Below are 17684 nucleotides of genomic sequence, written 5' to 3'. Positions count from 1 at the left end.
ATGGCGATCGTTCGCAACAGAGACAATCCTCTTCAATAGATATACAATGTAATTCTGTTTTCATGAATTGAAAGAGAAACGAAAAGAAGTCAACTTTTTAACTTCATTTAGCTTTCTCACCAATTGAACTTGATTTGATCTGCCACGCATGATCGCTGTGTGTTCTATTAATTCTATTAAAATATTATTTAATCGGCGTGCTTGTTTTTTATGCGGAATGTCACAGGTAAGTTTAATTCATTGAAGTTCATAATGTTTGTACATATGGCGTATTCGTTGTTTTGTATGTTTATTTTTATAACATATCATGTGCCCATTATCTGATTCTGACCACGAAAATATGGCGACTGTTTAAATGCGGAGCATGTACTGGAAACTGTAATGTCTCCTGCAAGTATAGACAAACTAATTTCTAGTCTATCCCAGCTTGAAATGGAAATGAAATGAAAAAAAAAAAAAAACGAAGTTCGACTTTCAGTAGATTTCAACCGTTTTGTATAGTGCCTGATTCATGTAATGGACACAATTCTTTAGCACATAAGCAATCACACAACTTTCGGGAATAGATGTGTGTCTTGATGATTGTATCTCATGGAAGAAAACTCGTCTCCTTGCCTGAATTTCAGCTTTTTCCTGTTGAAGGCTGCGTGAAAGAAATAGTTGAACATCAATCGCAATCATTGAGAGAGGCACACCCTTAAAAATAAGCACAGGAGTACTGAGACACACTACGAAATAAAAACGGGCCTTTTATCACTATTGACAACGCATGACATTGAAATGCTTTTTTTTTTCTGGGGGGGGGGGGTAATACAATTGATTATCTGAAGGTTCGTTAATCACACAATGAAATATGGTTCACTATTAGCTTAGGTTCGTTAACAAGACAATTAAATGCGGTTCCTTTCCGGTGGTTCCTTTACCCGAAAGTAATCAAGCAATCATTTTTCTAATAGGTTTGTGAATACAAAACGAAATGAAGAAGGCCTAAGTATTAATTCCGAATATTTGTCAGTATTATTATCTATACTCCATTTCTCAAATGCAGAAAGATTGTAACTGCAAATGTGATGTAAAAAAAAAACACACATTCAGCTTAAGCTACAAGTTAATGGTTTTTTATATGCTATGGTATAACAAAAGTGACTGAGAATAAGAAGTATATTTATGATACAATCATTGTAAACCCGACGTGAAGCTGTCAAGCCTACATCAACCTTTGCTTCTGATACGTATAATATGTGCAGCATTGGCAAGCGTGATAAGCGATAATTACTGTGCACGCAACGCCTATACAGGAAATGTGCCTAATATGGCGGGAATTCAGAATGTTACGGCTGTGTACAGCTGCAGCAGAACTGACGCGAAAGCAGTCTTTGATGCTCTGCAACATTACGACCATGTGCGTAATTTGAGGGTTTTTAGTACACGCAAAGAACACGATCTCAAAAGACGACTATCGTAATTAACTTCATTGACTTTTTCTACCGATGCTGTCTTTTGAACTCCCGCCTACAATAGGTTCTCAGGTTCTATTTAGGTATTGGTACTTGCATGCTAAACGCATCCTCTTTAGTTTCCATTGACAACAACATCGGAGGAGAATGGAAGCGATGAACGCCCTCGCTAAAAGACGCTTCTCGTAAGACGCATTGCGTGCCCGCCTACAATAGGTTCTCAGGTTCTATTTAGGTATTGGTACTTGCTAAACGCATCCTCTTTAGTTTCCATTGACAACAACATGGGAGGAGAATGGAAGCGATCAACGCCCTCGCTAAAAGACGCTTCTCGTAAGACGCATTGCGTGCCTTTTTTTTCTTTCTACTGTTTCCTATTGTTTGTGAGTTAAAAACTTGCGGCAAAGCTCAACGCAGCCGACACACAACGCGTACCGACTCATTCATGCGGCGGCAGCGACACGGACACAAACGCGCCGAAGTTTACATTCGGGCTGCCGCATTGGTCAGAATCGTTAATGACAGACCTGTCCTGCGATTGGTTAATTATCTTACATACCCAAGCTATCGCCTTATACGGTAGTGCGTGCGATGGAGCGTAAACGCCGTCGCTAAGCAGGACTGCTGTATTGTTTCGTCCCGTGAAAGAAACAGGTTGTGAGCTTGAACATAGCCTGAACTTTGAGAGTGATTTTCTCCGTTATTCAGAAAATGGACTGACTTCATAAACGTAGTTTATATTCGTTTTTATGATCTATAGGGATATCGAAATGAGTTGTATTACATATCAGTGTAAAGCTTAGAGTCTGTAGAATTCACATATAGGCATAACTACGATTTCATTTTTTGCGACTTTTGACTCATTCCGACGGAGTGCGTCACATTTGACCTTGGGTTAAGTATTTTATTAAGAAAAATATGGCAACTTACGTATGGGACCAGAGAAAAACTGAATTTTTCAAAGTAAAGCTTGAATTAAAAATTCTCTGAATTCTCTTAATAATCAAGTTCTGTTTAGAAGTGAAGAAAGGCACAATACTGAAGAATCTTTCAGCAAAGTTTCACTTCAAAGAATAAAGCATATTTTCATGAAGTTGATTTAATTAACGAAAGTACGCCTTACCTATGGGACATGGCTCAACTTACGTATGGGACATTTATCTTTAGTGTGCAAGTGCATTCATGGAAATGACTTACGATTTCTCCATAGTGTCATATTCAGTTCCACAAATCATAATACAACATGTAACAAATGAAATAGACTTGTATGTGGGTACTTTCCTGGTTCAGGTACCTAATGTAGCTAAAATCAAGACAAATAAAAATAATCACCCATTAAAAATGCCTTTGTTCGGATTCCTTCATGCATTAACACTGTCCTCGTGGTGTCTACATGTACAGATACTGTATTTTGGCATTCTATTTCTAGCCCATTTTTAATACTATGTGGTCAATATTTTTTATTAAGTGGAAAAAAAAAATGTGCGAATTCTAGCTTGCGACCTTGATATAGCCAACCATGACTAATTTGTAGTCTTGATAGTTTCAACTTTAAAATTTAATGTCATATATTTGCAAATACAGTTTGAAGTGGGTAGTTTCAGTAGGTCTAGGCTAACCTTGCAAATTGTCTAAGTTTTCATAGAGCTTTATGATTGTTTGAAATGCAGCACAAAACACAACAACAACTGTACTTCATTTTGCTCTGTAATCATTGATTATGTTTTGCCATGTAAATTGTAGCTTCTGCAAAAAATCCATCAAATTTTCCTGAAACTTTTAGATTTTAACTAGAAATGTCGCTATGGCGACTGGTATGCCTCCGCCATAATGCATGACTCTCCTATGTAGGTACAGATAGTACGTGTGGACAATGTGTGATTACATTTTCATAAAAGTGGCAAAATATTAAAACGACAAGCTTGTCACAAATGTGTTTAATGTTCACCTTCCTTGACCTAGGTTTAATTGGATGAATAGGAGAGCATGTATTTGGGAGTTAAGTTTGTATCTGTACGTGTACCTGAACATGAGCCAGTGCCGTGGTACACAGGTGTAAACAGCATGTAAAGGAGGGCAGAAAGATGCTGGCGTAAATCAGGACTCCCTATGGATCGCAAAGAGTTTACAAAGCAACGAAATATCTTCACTGATATGGCATCTGTAGCCAAGAAAGATCATATCAAGGAGAAGATAAAGGACTGTGATGGTGATCAAAAGCTTCTGTTTGGTCTGGTTAATGAGCTCCTACGAAGGTCAAAATCAAAAAGGTTACCTACTATCTATGATAGTGAAGCAGATCTTGCCAACATGTTCAGTGACTTCTTTCATGAGAAGATATCCAACATCCGCATTGTGCTATCCAACTTCTCTGCCAGTGGAACAGCTCATGAAACTTCCCACCCTCCTTCCTCTACATGGCTCTCCTTCCAACTCGTATCATCAGTCGAGGTTTCCAAAGTCATCAAAAGCTCGCCCTGCAAGTCGTGTGCCCTTGATCCTGTTCCAACGTGGATGGTGAAAGTGGCCCAGGAGAGATTTGCAGACATCATCATCAAGATCATTAACTCTTCCCTTGAAGCTGGCATTGTCCCAGACATCTTCAAGCGTGCTCATGTCACGCCCCTGCTTAAGAAGACTACTCTTGATCCTGACTCTCTCGACAACTATAGACCGATTTCGCAACTACGGTTTGTCTCCAAAGTTCTTGAGAAAGTTGTTGGAAATTTCCTGTGCAAGTATCTCAAGGGAAATGATCTGTTCGAGAACCTGCAGTCCGCATATTAACCAGGGCACAGTGTGGAAACTGCTCTTGTCAAAGTGACAAATGATATCCTCTTAGTCCTCGACAAGAAACAGATGGTACTCCTTGTCCTCTTAGATCTATCCGCAGTGTTCGATACTGTGGACCACGATTTAATGCTGATGAGAATGTTGCATCGTTTTGGAATCTCTGGAAATGTTCTCAAATGGTTCCACTCTTACCTGACTTTGAGATCCCAAGTAGTTACTTTGTTGGATTCTTCATCAAAGCAGTGCTACATCGAATGTGGTGTCCCGCAGGGCTCCGTGCTGGGACCTATCCTCTTTACCATGTATACTTCTCCTCTTGGTGACATAGCAAGACGTGTTGGCCTAAGCTATCATCTCTATGCTGACGACACGCAGCTCTATGTGGCCTTCAAGCCAGGAATAACCGATCAGATCTGTTGTCGGCAAATTCAGGATTGCTTGGCGGCAATGCAGGACTGGATGAGTGGCAATTTCCTGAAACTTAATAATGACAAATCTGATGTGATCCTGATAGGTTCCAGACATCAACACTCTGTGTTTGAGATGGAACACATTTCCCTGAATGGCCAGAATCTGTCGCTCTTGGAATCAGTTCGTGACCTTGGAGTGATCCTAGACAACAGATTGAATATGAATGTGCCTGTAAGAGTGCCAACTACCATCTGAGGAACATTGCAAGAATTCGCAGATTCTTGTCTGAATCTGATGCAGTCAAGGTTATTCACACCCTAGTATCGTCAAACATTGACTATTGTAATGCAGTATTAACTGGTCTGCCTAACTCTTCTATCTGTCGCCTCCAAAGGGTATAGAACAGTGCCGCCCATGTTCTAGCTCGTGTGAGGAAGAATGTCCACATCACCCCAATACCAAGACAATACCACTGGCTTCCAGTCAAGAAGAGGATTGAGTACAAGATTCTTACTCTTGTTTTCAAGGCATTACATGGCATGGCTCCGAAGTATCTTCAGGACTTGGTCACAATGAAGCAGTCAGCTTATAGCCTACGTTCTTCTTCTTCGACGGTGCTACATGTTCCCAAAACTCGGACAACCTACGGGGATCGCGCCTTCCTCCATATGGCTCCTTCACTTTGGAATAAACTTCCGGATAATGTTCGTAGCATACACAGCCTAGATACTTTTCAACAACATGTCAAGGCATATTTTTTTGCTCAATGATATGATTAGGGTTTTTTCTTTTGTGTGTGTGTGGTTTTTTTTTTTTTCTTCTACTGTTGGGCGTTGTCATTGTATTGTATTGTTTTGTATGGCATTGCACTGTATTGTAATGTATTATTTATTTGTACCTTTTCTATTTTCTCAAGAGAGAGCAGAAAGTGCTTTGAGTAGTTTGTAACTGGACATAGCGCTTTACAAGAAATTACTTATAATAATATAATTATATATATAATTAAGGACTTTGACTTGACTTTGACCCATTCATATGTTTATGCATTGAGTTATTTTCAAGGTACGGAGAAAAAGTGCAATTTCTGTATTGAATAGTAAATTGATACCATTTTCATCTGGCCTTTGACCCTAAAATTCATAAAATAATCACTGTCAGGCAGAACATGCATAAATATGTAGTACGTTTCAAGATAACTTGAGCCACTTCCGAGATATGGAGGAAAAGCTTATTAGTTCAGCACTTTCACTTGATCTTTGACCTTTTGACCTTTGAGGCAAAAACAAAAGAAAAAAAACTTTCCAAAGAATCTCTATTAGGTTATGCATACACACACCAAGTGTAAAAAATATAATAATCCTGCCAGCATTGCATAAACATGACAGAAATAGTAAAATTTTGAAGTGTTTCCCTTGACCTTTGATCCCTGACCTTTGACCCCATGAACCCTAAATTTTCTAGATAATCACTGCCAGTCAGTACATGTATATTGATATATAATATGTTCCATGAAGATACCTTGAACAATTTCCAAGACAGAGAAAAAAGGTGAAGTTTTAATATTTCTACTTGACCTTTTGACCTTTGACCTCATGACCCAAACTTTCACCAGAGAATATTAATTTGGTAATACATGTATACACTAAGTTTTAAGAAAATATCTTCAGGCATTGCATAGATATGGTGGAAATAGTGAAATTTTATGTATATGACCTTGACCTTTTGACCTTTGACCTTGAGCATGTGCACCCAAAAGTTGATAGGCACAACTTCACCCCCTAATACACATACATGCCAAGTTTCATTAGGATACCTCAAAAGGTTTTTATAGTTACCCTGTCCACAAAATTCATTACGGACGGACGGAAGGACGGACGGACAGACGGAAGGACGGATGGACGGACGGACAACCCGAAAACATAATGCCTCCGGCACCACTTCGTGGCGGAGGCATAAAAACCATGGTAGACCAGAGAGAGAGAAGAATGTAGAAGTACCTATGCTGGCTTTTTAAAAAAAAGGGGAAAAAAATTGCTTGGCTTCAATTCTATGAAACTAAAGACGACGTTGTACATAAGTATGTACAGCATGCTTGTGTCTATGCTGATACAGGAAAGACTATCATTTGTACATTCAAATCGAAGAGAAAATGTAATTCTAGATTTGAAACACTTAAGTAACTCACTAATCTGAAACTTACAATTTTGACAAATTCTATAACCTCATTTGATAATACAGTACCAGATTACAATGCATTTTGATGTGTAGATGTGGGGTACGAAGTAAGTGTGAGTTATGGCCTGACATAATACATGAAGATGTCTCAGAGCATACATGTATCTGTCTCTTCAAATAAAAAAGAAAAATGAATTCCCCATTTGATTGTGTTGTGTTTTTAGCACTCCAACCACAGAATTAGTATTGATATCGTGGTTCATGGCAAAAGTGAACTAGTCTTCATTTTACAGGATTTTCAGAAATCATGTTCATGACCTTGATAAGTCGTGACATATTCTTGGGGTGTGCAGTTGAAATATCACATTAAACATCATATGAAAATAAAGCATTCTAAATAAAGTAGGGTTCTTCCTTTGCTGTCAATGACAAAGATACCTGCTGTCACCTCAAGTGAATTTTCAGTAAGACCTGTAATGTTGTCATTGATGAGTGCCACAAGTAAAATTGTTTTGATTTCCCTTTGAGGCTGTAGTACATGCTGAACAGTGTACTGCACCTAAAATGATACTCAGAGAATCCCATTCCCTTGGACAAAGTCATTTTGTACAGAGGTAAAGTTGAAAATGGTAACTAAATTAAGAAAATGTCCAATATCAAAATGTTAAAAGGAGGAATGTTAAATGAAGACCAGCTGCACAGCCTGTCACGAAAATAAGAAAATACAAGTAGAAATAGATTCTATATTTTCCTTTCTTAATTATAGAATGACTCAATAATGTTGTTTTTACACTCTCCCTGAGGTAAACTGAATAGGAAAGGCAGATATAGACATATCCTTCAGAGTAGGTGCAAAGATAACCATTAACCAAACAAATAAGTACATATAGCATCCATGTCAAAAGGAGGTTTTCCCATCCACTTTGCATGCAATGTCCCATTATGGTATATGTACATGTAAGGCATCTGTCCCATATGTAAGCAAAATCTAATCAGTATAGATGAAGGACAAATTAAATTTCAACATGTTTAGTTTTGCTAATCTGGAGTTAAAATGAATAAATTAGAACTTCCTAAAGTATGATTGGTCAATGTTAGAAATCTTCAGAAAAAACTTAAAAATATACTCAAATCCTTACGTATGGGACACTTCGCTCTGGGAAAATGCATAATTTGCATAATTCAACTGTACCAATTGGAAATTAAACTAGCTCATGCAGGGGTCATGTCCATAAAGGAACTAGGTCAAGAACATATTCAGCTGATTTCAGATGAATATTTTTCATTTGTCCCATATGTAAGGTTTGTTTTTGATTTATGCAACTTAAGGCAGTATTTCTTGCATAAATTTGCATAATTCAATATTCTATTTCCTGGAAATACGCAATTTAACTCTTTGGCTACAACATGATACAAATAATTTTTAAATCAAATCCAGATGAATTTTGAGCATCAAAGGGGACATTATCTTGGACTTGCCCATTATCATTAATGAACTGCGTACGAATCGCGCATGATTCGCGCATGATTCGTGCATGAACGCAATAGCGGCAACATTTTCGTGAACGATCACTGATATTTGACGCATATTTCACGCACTGTTCACGTAAGAACCACACAAAATATGCAAAAATTATGTAAAACATGCAATAATGCGTAAACTTTTACGCGAAGCGGAGTTTTCAGCTGCTCAAAACCTGGAATTGCGTAAAGCGCCGATCCGGCATACATCGGCAGACAACTACGAAGGTTCCACCTCAGACAACTTTACTATTTTGCATATAATGACTGCTCACGAACCGTTTCCTGAAAAATAAGCAAAACTTCAAAATGTCATAACTTCCTTATTTTCACCCAATTTTGATCCAATTTTCATTGTTTTTGCTAGAAAATCTTATGACTTCTTTTCAGACTAACTTTCAGCTGTACTGTAATTCCCCTTTACCCCACATATATCTTTAAACAACAATGTAAGAAGATATTGTCTGTTCCATTAAGAGCCCCATTACTGCTAGATCCTGAGCAAGAAGAGCTAATCGTTTATGGTACAGGGACTAAGACCTGCTCTACTATGTAGAGGCAGTTGGGTAACAGTATGGGGCAAGAAAGAAGAAGTAGTGGGCCAAAAGACCTGACCGGTAGGACTGCTAATGGTTTGTTGACTTGCAGTGCATAAACCCTCAATATCGCATATAATACCCTCAACCCGCATAAACAGAGGACTCCTGTTATGACGAAGTCCTTTCGTTACATCGAAATTTTCGTTATAACCGATTGAATAAACAACTAGAAATGTCGCTATGGCGACTGATGCCTCCGCCATAATGCATGATTCTCCCAATAGGCGTATAGTACAATGTCTTCACAATGTGTGATCCATGACAGTTTCACATAACTGGCAAAATATTGATATGACAGGTTTGTCAGAAATGACTTGAATGTTCACTTTCCTTGAACTGGGTTTGCTATAATTGTCGAAGAGTGCAGGTACACATATTTGGGGAATTGAGAAGTTTTACTTGAATTCTGATGGACCCTTTTATAAGTTTATGAATTGAGTAATTTCGAAGGTATGAAGAAAGAGTGTAATTACAGTACAAAATAGATCTTTTTTTTTTGGGGGGGGGGGCATTGAAACCTGGCCTTTGACCCTTAACCTTTGACCTTTGACATTCTGGCTGGAAATTTCCTGGAGAATCTCCATTAGGTAGTGTGTATACAATATATTACGTTTGAAAACTAATAATGCAAGCATTTCATATACTAGTGTACGAGGGAAATTTATTAGTAAAATATTGAGGAGTTGACCTTGACCTTTGACCCCATGACTATTGACCGATGTCTATGACCCCTAAATTCCCTAGATAATCTCTGCCAGTCAGTACATGCGTATGTACCAAGTTCCATGAAGATACATTGAACCATTTGTGGGAAATGTGATATTACATTTTCACCTAACCTTTGACCTTTTGACCTTTGACCTTATGACATGAAACTCTCTCTGGAGAATCTTTATGCAGTAGTACATGTCTGCACCAAGTTTCAAGAAAATACATTAGGACATTGCATAGATATTGGGGAAATAGCAACATTTTTAGCATTTGACCTTGACCTTTTGACCTCTGACCTCTTGCCAATTTCACTAAAAAACTACTCATCTACAATGTAATTGCCCCATCTTACTTCATCCTTGGACCAAGTTTGGTGAAAGTTGCTTCGTCCAGTTTTGAGTTATCACGTAAACAGATAAATTTCAGGATTTGACCTTGATTTTGACCTTTGACCTCAGACCGATTTCACTAAAAAACTAATCAAGTAATTGTCCCATCATACATCATCCTCCGACAAAGTTTGGTGAAATTTGCTCTATCCAGTCTTGAGTTATCGCGTTAACGGATACAATTTCATGATTTGACCTTGACCTTTGACCTTTGGCAGATTTCACCCAAAATCTAACCAACTAATTGCCCCATCATACTCTATACTTGGACCAAGTTTGGTAGAATTCAAGTGAATATTACTCAAGTTATCGCGTAAACGAAAGCGGACGGACGTACAGACGTACGTATGGACGGACGGACAACCCGAAAACATAATGCCTCCAGCACCACTTCGTGGCGGAGGCATAAGTAAAATTACAGAGAGTTGATAATGTTGCTGCCATAAATCTTCATTGTAACTGGAATTTCGTTATAATCAAGTTCGTTATAACAGCAATGCACTGTATTCCATCACACTGGTCAAATACCAGCCAAGTACACTGTACTTAGAAAGTTGGACTAAGCAGTTTTGAACAAAAAGACTTAAAGCTCAATATCACTTTTGATTTTAGAGAAACCTATCATTGAATATTCCTTACTTTAGGAGGTTTGAGGCCCCTGGGCTCACAAGGGAAATATGGTGCCCATTTGAGCACATTATGATCTTATCCCTCTAGGAATGCTACTTGCCAAGTTTGGTGATAATCTATCATGTTGTTTTCAAGAAGAAGCTGAAAAGTTACAATTTAAGCCTGCATTTGGAGCCCGCCCTCCCCCCCCCCCTCCCCCCCGACTCCAATGGGGGGCACCCCTGGATCTGCAATGAACAAATTTGGAACTCAGATTCTTTAATTCTGGGGGCATGGTGCCCATTTGAACGAATCGATCGTATCCCCCTAGGGATGATACCTGCCAAGTTTGGTAAAAATCGGTCATGGGGTTTTCAAGAAGATGAAAATATAAAAAGTTTTGCATGACGAACAATGGACGACAGACGCCGGACGAAGAGTGATGGCAATACTGTAAAACAAGGAATGTTTGTGTGCATTTAATTTCGAGAATTTCGCGAGAGCAGAGTTTCCTGAAATTAAAATGAACACTTAATATCTTGTCTACACCAGTACTGTATACGCTGTTATTTTCGCGAATGACGAGGCCATAGACATTTTCGCGAGATGTTGTTTTCGCGAATTGACGCCAATGCTTACTAAAATGCACTATCAACAGGGCGCATGGAGACATTTTCGCGTGTTCTTAAATTCGCCATCCAACTGTGATTCGCGAAATTCGCAAAAACAGCTTATACAATATGCACTGAGAGTTCACACGATTATTCAAAATGGCTGTCAGTGAAAGATGATGTACCGTTTGCACATGCTGCATATTATCTTTGATTTTGGTAAGTTGTGAATTGTGTATTTCAATATCGATATTACTGAAAAAAAAAAAAAAACGATTTAAACAAGACCAACAGCCAAACAATGATACTGTAGATTATTAATGGCACATGTATAGGAGAAGCATTATGTGCATTTTACACATTGTCAATAGAGGGTAAGGGTGTTGGTTTCAAAATACGGCGCAACTGAGCACGTCAAAATAACAACTAATGCATCTGAAGCAGCTATCTTGGAGCGTGTACCACAAATTGCATTTTCAATGCGCACTTGTGAATTCAGAGTATTTTCTTCACATGTGAGTAAAATTTCAGGCAAATTGTGAGATATTTTAATAAGTATCTATTGATAGAAAAACATTAGAGCAATATTTTTCTATCAATAGAAATGTGAATAATCTCACAATGCCTGAAATTCTACTTACATGTGGAGGAAATACTCCGAATTCACAAGCACGCGCTGAAAATGCAATCTGAGGTACACGCTCTGGATGGCGGCTTAAAACGCATGGCATGGAGTATTATTTTTCTGCACTCAGTTGCCCTGAAGCTTGTAAGTAGGTGTTCTACATTAAAACCGACCACCCCTCGCTCTTTTGATAATACATAGGATGTAGAAAGCGGATGTAAATGCACTTTTCCAACAAGCTATTATTTTTTCTAGCTGTCATTTTCCCCCTAATAATATTTGACAAGAACGTCAATATAGATTTATACAGTATATTCTAATCCTTTGATATCACTTTTGTCTTGAAGGACTGTTTGATGAATTTAAAATGAATTTCATTAGAAATCTTGTCTTCATAGTTGAGATAAATTAAATGAGTTGGTTATTGAATTTTTTTCACATTCATTTCTTGTTTTTGTATAGATCTATAAATGTTAATAGTCTATTAAAAGCTAGATAGGCCTACTACTACTAGCACTAACGTTAGATCTAACGTTATAGCAGAGCCTATAAATACAAGCCTACGTCTACGAGTACGAGGCTTCAACTTGAACCCCCCTTTTCTGGGGGTACTGGAGGCAGATTAATATCTGGACTATTATCACACTTTATTGGCCCTAACATTTGTCACTTTACGAGCCTACTAGTACTAAATCTAACGTTAAATCTACCTGTAACTACCTCTTTGGTCGGTCTACGTCCAAGGTATGTGACGCCCTGAACAGTACAATGCATAAAAGTTCCACGTTATACCATTTGAGGAGGGAGTTCCAACTGGCTGTAGTTATTCAAACAGTTGTCAGATTTCTATTGATGTACAAAAGAATTCCACAGGTGCACTTGTGCCTTTGATGATCGATGTTCGACGCCGCCGTCTTGCTGAGCAATCTGACGATTCATTTTGAATGTTATCATAATGTTGGCCATATTTTGCTTAATTACAGTGTATTTACTGAATTAAATGAAATTTCACTTATTTATAAAGCATGTAAATCAAAAGTCAATTCCGTCCAGAAATTTGCGCATAAGTGTAAACCAGAGCTGTATCATGTGAAAATGATGAAAACTGTGCCATCCTGGGGTGTGTTTCACAAAGATTTAAGTTTGACTTAACTCATGCGTAAATCCCCAAACCCTGCGTAAATCCCTAAGTCCTGCGTAAATTTACGCAGGACTTTGAATCCTGTTTCACAAAGCTTAAGTCATGCGTAAGTCCCACCAAGTCCTGCGTAACTCTACGCATGGCCTGAAGCCATGCGTAAAGTCAGACTTAAATTCCAAAATGGGAAGTTCAAAAGCATAATCAACTTCCAATATTCATTAATTTCTTCCACTTTATCTTATCCTGAGTGAGCTGGCAGTATTTTTAACAAACTAGAGAATCACTAGTTTCGTAGAGGGTCTACTCCTACACTATACACTGAACAATGGTCCAAATTAAAAATAGTCATAAAAATAGATCCCTACCTACAAATGTACTGATAGTTTGAACTGTTTTAAGTTAAACCAAAATTTTAGCTCATAAAGAGCTATATAATCTACATGTATCTGGACTTTGGAAATTAATTATATTTCTATCAATCCTTTCTTGCCTGTGTTATCTTCTCAGCTGCTTACCCATGAATATTAATGCATGCCTATCCATTACAAATATCATGCATTCACAACAAATTAGAAAAACCTAGAACAAATTAGTTAGACCTATACTTGTTTGAAATATTATACCTCTTGTGTACAGGACGGGGCTGTGTCTATCTACACTAACTGGTTAGACCGATAAATTTGTCTCTTGTTCGGTAGCCTAATTGTATCTGTACAGTCTGTAATACGGTCGACTGCATTAGCGACCGTATAAATACAGTTAACAAGAGGCTACCCGACAAGAGGCAGATTTATTGGTCTACCTCTACACATGACAGCCAATGAAATTAGCCAAGTTTCCATTTCTACGGTACCAGTTACATCTTAATGAATGCTTTTTTTTTTTTCCTGGAAGCAAAAAACAAAACAAAATAAGACATAACAACCCCCCCCCAGCATTTTGTGTCAGTTAGAGGAAACGGTTAGCCAATAGACAGTCACCTCTGCCTCGCATCAAAGGCTACAGTAACGTATACACGGAAAACGTTAGAGGTCTAGTACAAAGTAGTTTCTATGCCTAATCTTGATTGATGCAGTTCTCAAACACATTCCAAAATCCGAAAACGCATAAATTCATCAATTACTTCCCAATTCAACTCAGGGCCCAGCAATTGGACTTTAAAATTCGACTAATTGATAGCCATTAGCCATGATTTATTATGGTTCTAACTAACCTTATACATGCAGTCTAGGGCAATCATGCACTTTGTTTTCTTCAAAATCATGAAGATGTGGCACTGTGCCCCTATCTTGATTAATAACACAGTGCACAGACTCTACACTACTAGTACTAGTAACTGTTAGGCATAGCCATGTTTAATTATAGTCATACTAATACTAGAACTGATAAAGAGTTTATGTAGACATAACTATACACAGCCCAGTTATTCGCACAGCGTATTAACAGCGTCTGGTCGGGCTAATGTAGACATTGTCTAATGACATGATATTAGTAATGAGCAGACTCTACAAATTACAATACAAGTATCGGTACAACACACACAGAGTTCATAATATTCAGTCCCTTCCTAACCTTCGATGAATCATCTCTTGCTCAAATTAGACTATGTCTATGTCTACATAATTTCAAGGACCTACCTAATGACTAACAGATCAAGCTACACTCACTTCTGTAGTTACGACCAACCCTAGCTAGTTGGAAAAGAAAACTTCTCTTCGTGTGCAACAAGAGGCTAGCCAGAATCCTCTTCTACCAAGGTCCACAGTTACCAATTGTGCAATGTGAATGGTTGCACAGAATGCAGAGATCATTCATCAGTGCCAGCTAGCTGCTGCGAGCTGCGCGAGCAACCCCATTCATCCTAACTTTCACACAGTCCAATATAAACATGTGGGACTGGATTAAAGAGGCCTCATGCACAAAACATCTCTTAGATAGTCTTATATCAAAATAATCATCAAACGAGCGGCTATTCATGTACAAAAGAGAAATAATATGAGTCAGTAAATAAGCACTGTGAATAACGAATGATACAGTAATGTCATATGAATCGCAGTTGCAGAAAATCAAAGCAATTTCCCTTCCAGAAATTACTCAAAAATCATCAGCAGACAACAAATGGCTAATTAGCATATTTTTGGCTCGTACATTATTATTCAAATCGAATAAGTCAGTCTTAGCCTAAGATTGACTTTGTGAAACAGACTTAAAAAGTCGCACTTAGACTAAGATTGACTAGCGCTAAGTCTGACTTACTAAGTGCGACCTTTGTGAAACAGGCCCCAGGAAAGCTGGTTTTATCACTTTTCCTCTTAATTTCCACAAATGAAACTAGAAGTAGAACTCTAACATTTCTAACATGAAATAATCTTCCAAGTATAATTCTTTATTGATAGATAGGCCTATCTATATCAGATTAGTGCCCGGGTATGCCCAGTCTAGTAATTTTCATCTTTATTTCAGCATTTTTTGCTCAATTTCTATTCGCGCATCCTCGTGTCTGTACCATACCATCTACCTTTTGTAAGAAGGGATAGCGAAAAGTAATTCCATCACAAAAACATAGACTACTCTATCTTCCTTTGAAAGTGGCTGGTGTTATGCAATGAGACACGAGTCAATTGTCTTCGTATCTGCGCGGCAGATCCTGTTTGGCACAGGCTTCAAATATTATTGAGCGGCGGCTTCGAACATCCAGCAACTTTAGGAAATCATACACAACGAACGCAGATAGGCGCGGAACCCCACGTAGGTCTGACTGTGTGGTTCTATGGATATTGAATCGTTTCCGGCTCGTAAACAAGTACTGAAGTAGTATCGTACTCGTACTCAACTCTCGCCACACACTCTGTCTCTGGTGGTGTAGGCTAGGTACGTAGGCTTCAGAACAATCAACTTCTCCTATGATCCTATCTAACGTTTAGTAGTCCTAACGTTAGTTCTACTAGTAATGTTAGTCCGTTTACTTGAAGTTGTTACTTGAGGCAGAATTCTAACGTCAATGTTTAGAGTAGTTTAGGCCTAGCCTATTCAGCATCGTTCGGGTTCAGTCTGTGCATCTCAGTGATCTCATAATACAGTAACGTCGAAACGCACATTGTACATTAAACTAGTTGCACACTTACCAGATGCTAAAGTATTTTGCCATGAACTTCCTCACTTTCGCACGCTTTCTTTCTTGGCCGTTTCACCGAATTTTCTGTCAGAATCGGTACTATTCGTGGGGTTATACCGGGTTTGTGTTGGGCGCCGGGCAAGCGTACAAGTCATCCGTATTGCGTACACTCTGAGTATGTACGTACAGTAGCAGTACGAGTACAGAGCTAGCAGAGTAAGATGGAGTAGCTCTAGTCGCTCTAGCCTTTTACCAAGGCCCTCTTGCTGTATGGTGGAGAGCAATTTGGGAAGAGAGCCTTGACAAAAGACTACATAGACCGGTGGTCAAAAAAAAAAAAAAAAAAAAAAAAAAAAGGTCAAGCGGTGGTCACGGACGCCGGACGTGTCCACCTCTAGCTCCGAACTTGGAATCTCTGTTATTTGGATAATTTTGATATTTTGATATTTTGGACTCACTTTGCATGTTTTGGGCCATAGTTTGAGGCATATGGAATATACGTCTTTCTAGAAGCACGCCGTCGAACAGTTTTAAGGTAAGCAAACATCCGGAATTTCGCACTTCGCACCAATAACTCAACTTTCCCGCCAATTGGCGTCTTGTGAAACCATGGCGGTGGCTGCCGCCTCACGAGAATACGATAGAGCTGTAGACCCCAAAGGGGCTTTGACCCCAAGGGGACAGACAGCGACACTAGCTATGATAAAGTTCATGAAGAAGATTACAGAGTTGTTTCAGGCAGGCGTAAGAAACGAAAGTACAGAGAAGGCTTAAGTACGGTGGAAGAGATAAGCACCAGAAGGGACTCTATGTCAAATTCCACAGATTCCGAAACGGACTATGACAATTACGAAAACGTCTTTCGTACGCCAAAAGCAAATCCTCCAGATCTGAAAGTGTTTATCACCCCCATCGAGCGTTCCAAATCTCTTCGCAACATAAGTTTACTGGTAATTGCCAAATCAATCCAAATGTGTCAGGAAGCCCGCCAGAATTCATGAAAAGTATGAACGCAGGAATCTTAGTTAAATGCCGCAACGAAAAACAACTCAGACAAATTTCCGATATTCAGCAAATCGGTAATGTCCCGGTCAAAACACAAAAGCATCAGAGCATCAGAGCATCAGAGCATCAGAGCATCAGAGCACCAAAGCACCAAAGCAGAACGCTCCTCTGAACGGACGTGTCATGCCTGCTCCTGCTCTGATTTGATACAACCGGACACACGCCAAGTTCAAAGATTTGGCGGGAAACTTACAATCGGCTGCGGACCATCGGAACCCTCCTTCAATGCCCGGCCGACCCGAGCCCTGAGGATTTGTGCCATCAAACCCAACAAACTTGGGAGCCCAGGCCACAGCCAGCTGAAGCAATATAAAGTGGATACTTCTTGCTGATTCTGCTGAGGCACTTGCAACGGCGTGGCCAGGATTTCATCTTAGGGGGGGCGGTTAGTCTGCGAGGGAGCGAAGCGACCGAGCCCGAGCGAGCGGAGCGAGCGAGGGGGGGGGGGGGGGAGGGTGTGGG

General features: G+C 39.1%; 1 protein-coding gene across 1 annotated transcript in view; it reads right to left on the bottom strand.

Moving 5' to 3' along the window:
- LOC139732297 (ADP-ribosylation factor 1) overlaps positions 1 to 16373 on the bottom strand; it is a 65776-nt gene extending 49403 nt beyond the window's left edge. The window contains exon 1 of the mRNA XM_071643168.1: positions 16168 to 16373. The gene's annotated coding sequence lies outside the window, so the exon portion shown is untranslated. The remainder of the gene's footprint in view (positions 1 to 16167) is intronic.
- Positions 16374 to 17684: the final 1311 nt, after the last annotated feature.

Source organism: Diadema antillarum, unplaced genomic scaffold, assembly GCF_040938485.1.
Source record: "Diadema antillarum isolate AM-2024a unplaced genomic scaffold, OU_Dant_1.0 seq00000411_RagTag, whole genome shotgun sequence".
NCBI lineage: Eukaryota > Metazoa > Echinodermata > Echinoidea > Diadematoida > Diadematidae > Diadema > Diadema antillarum.
Note: the sequence above shows the minus strand (reverse complement) of the source record. Positions and strands in the feature narration are given on the sequence as shown.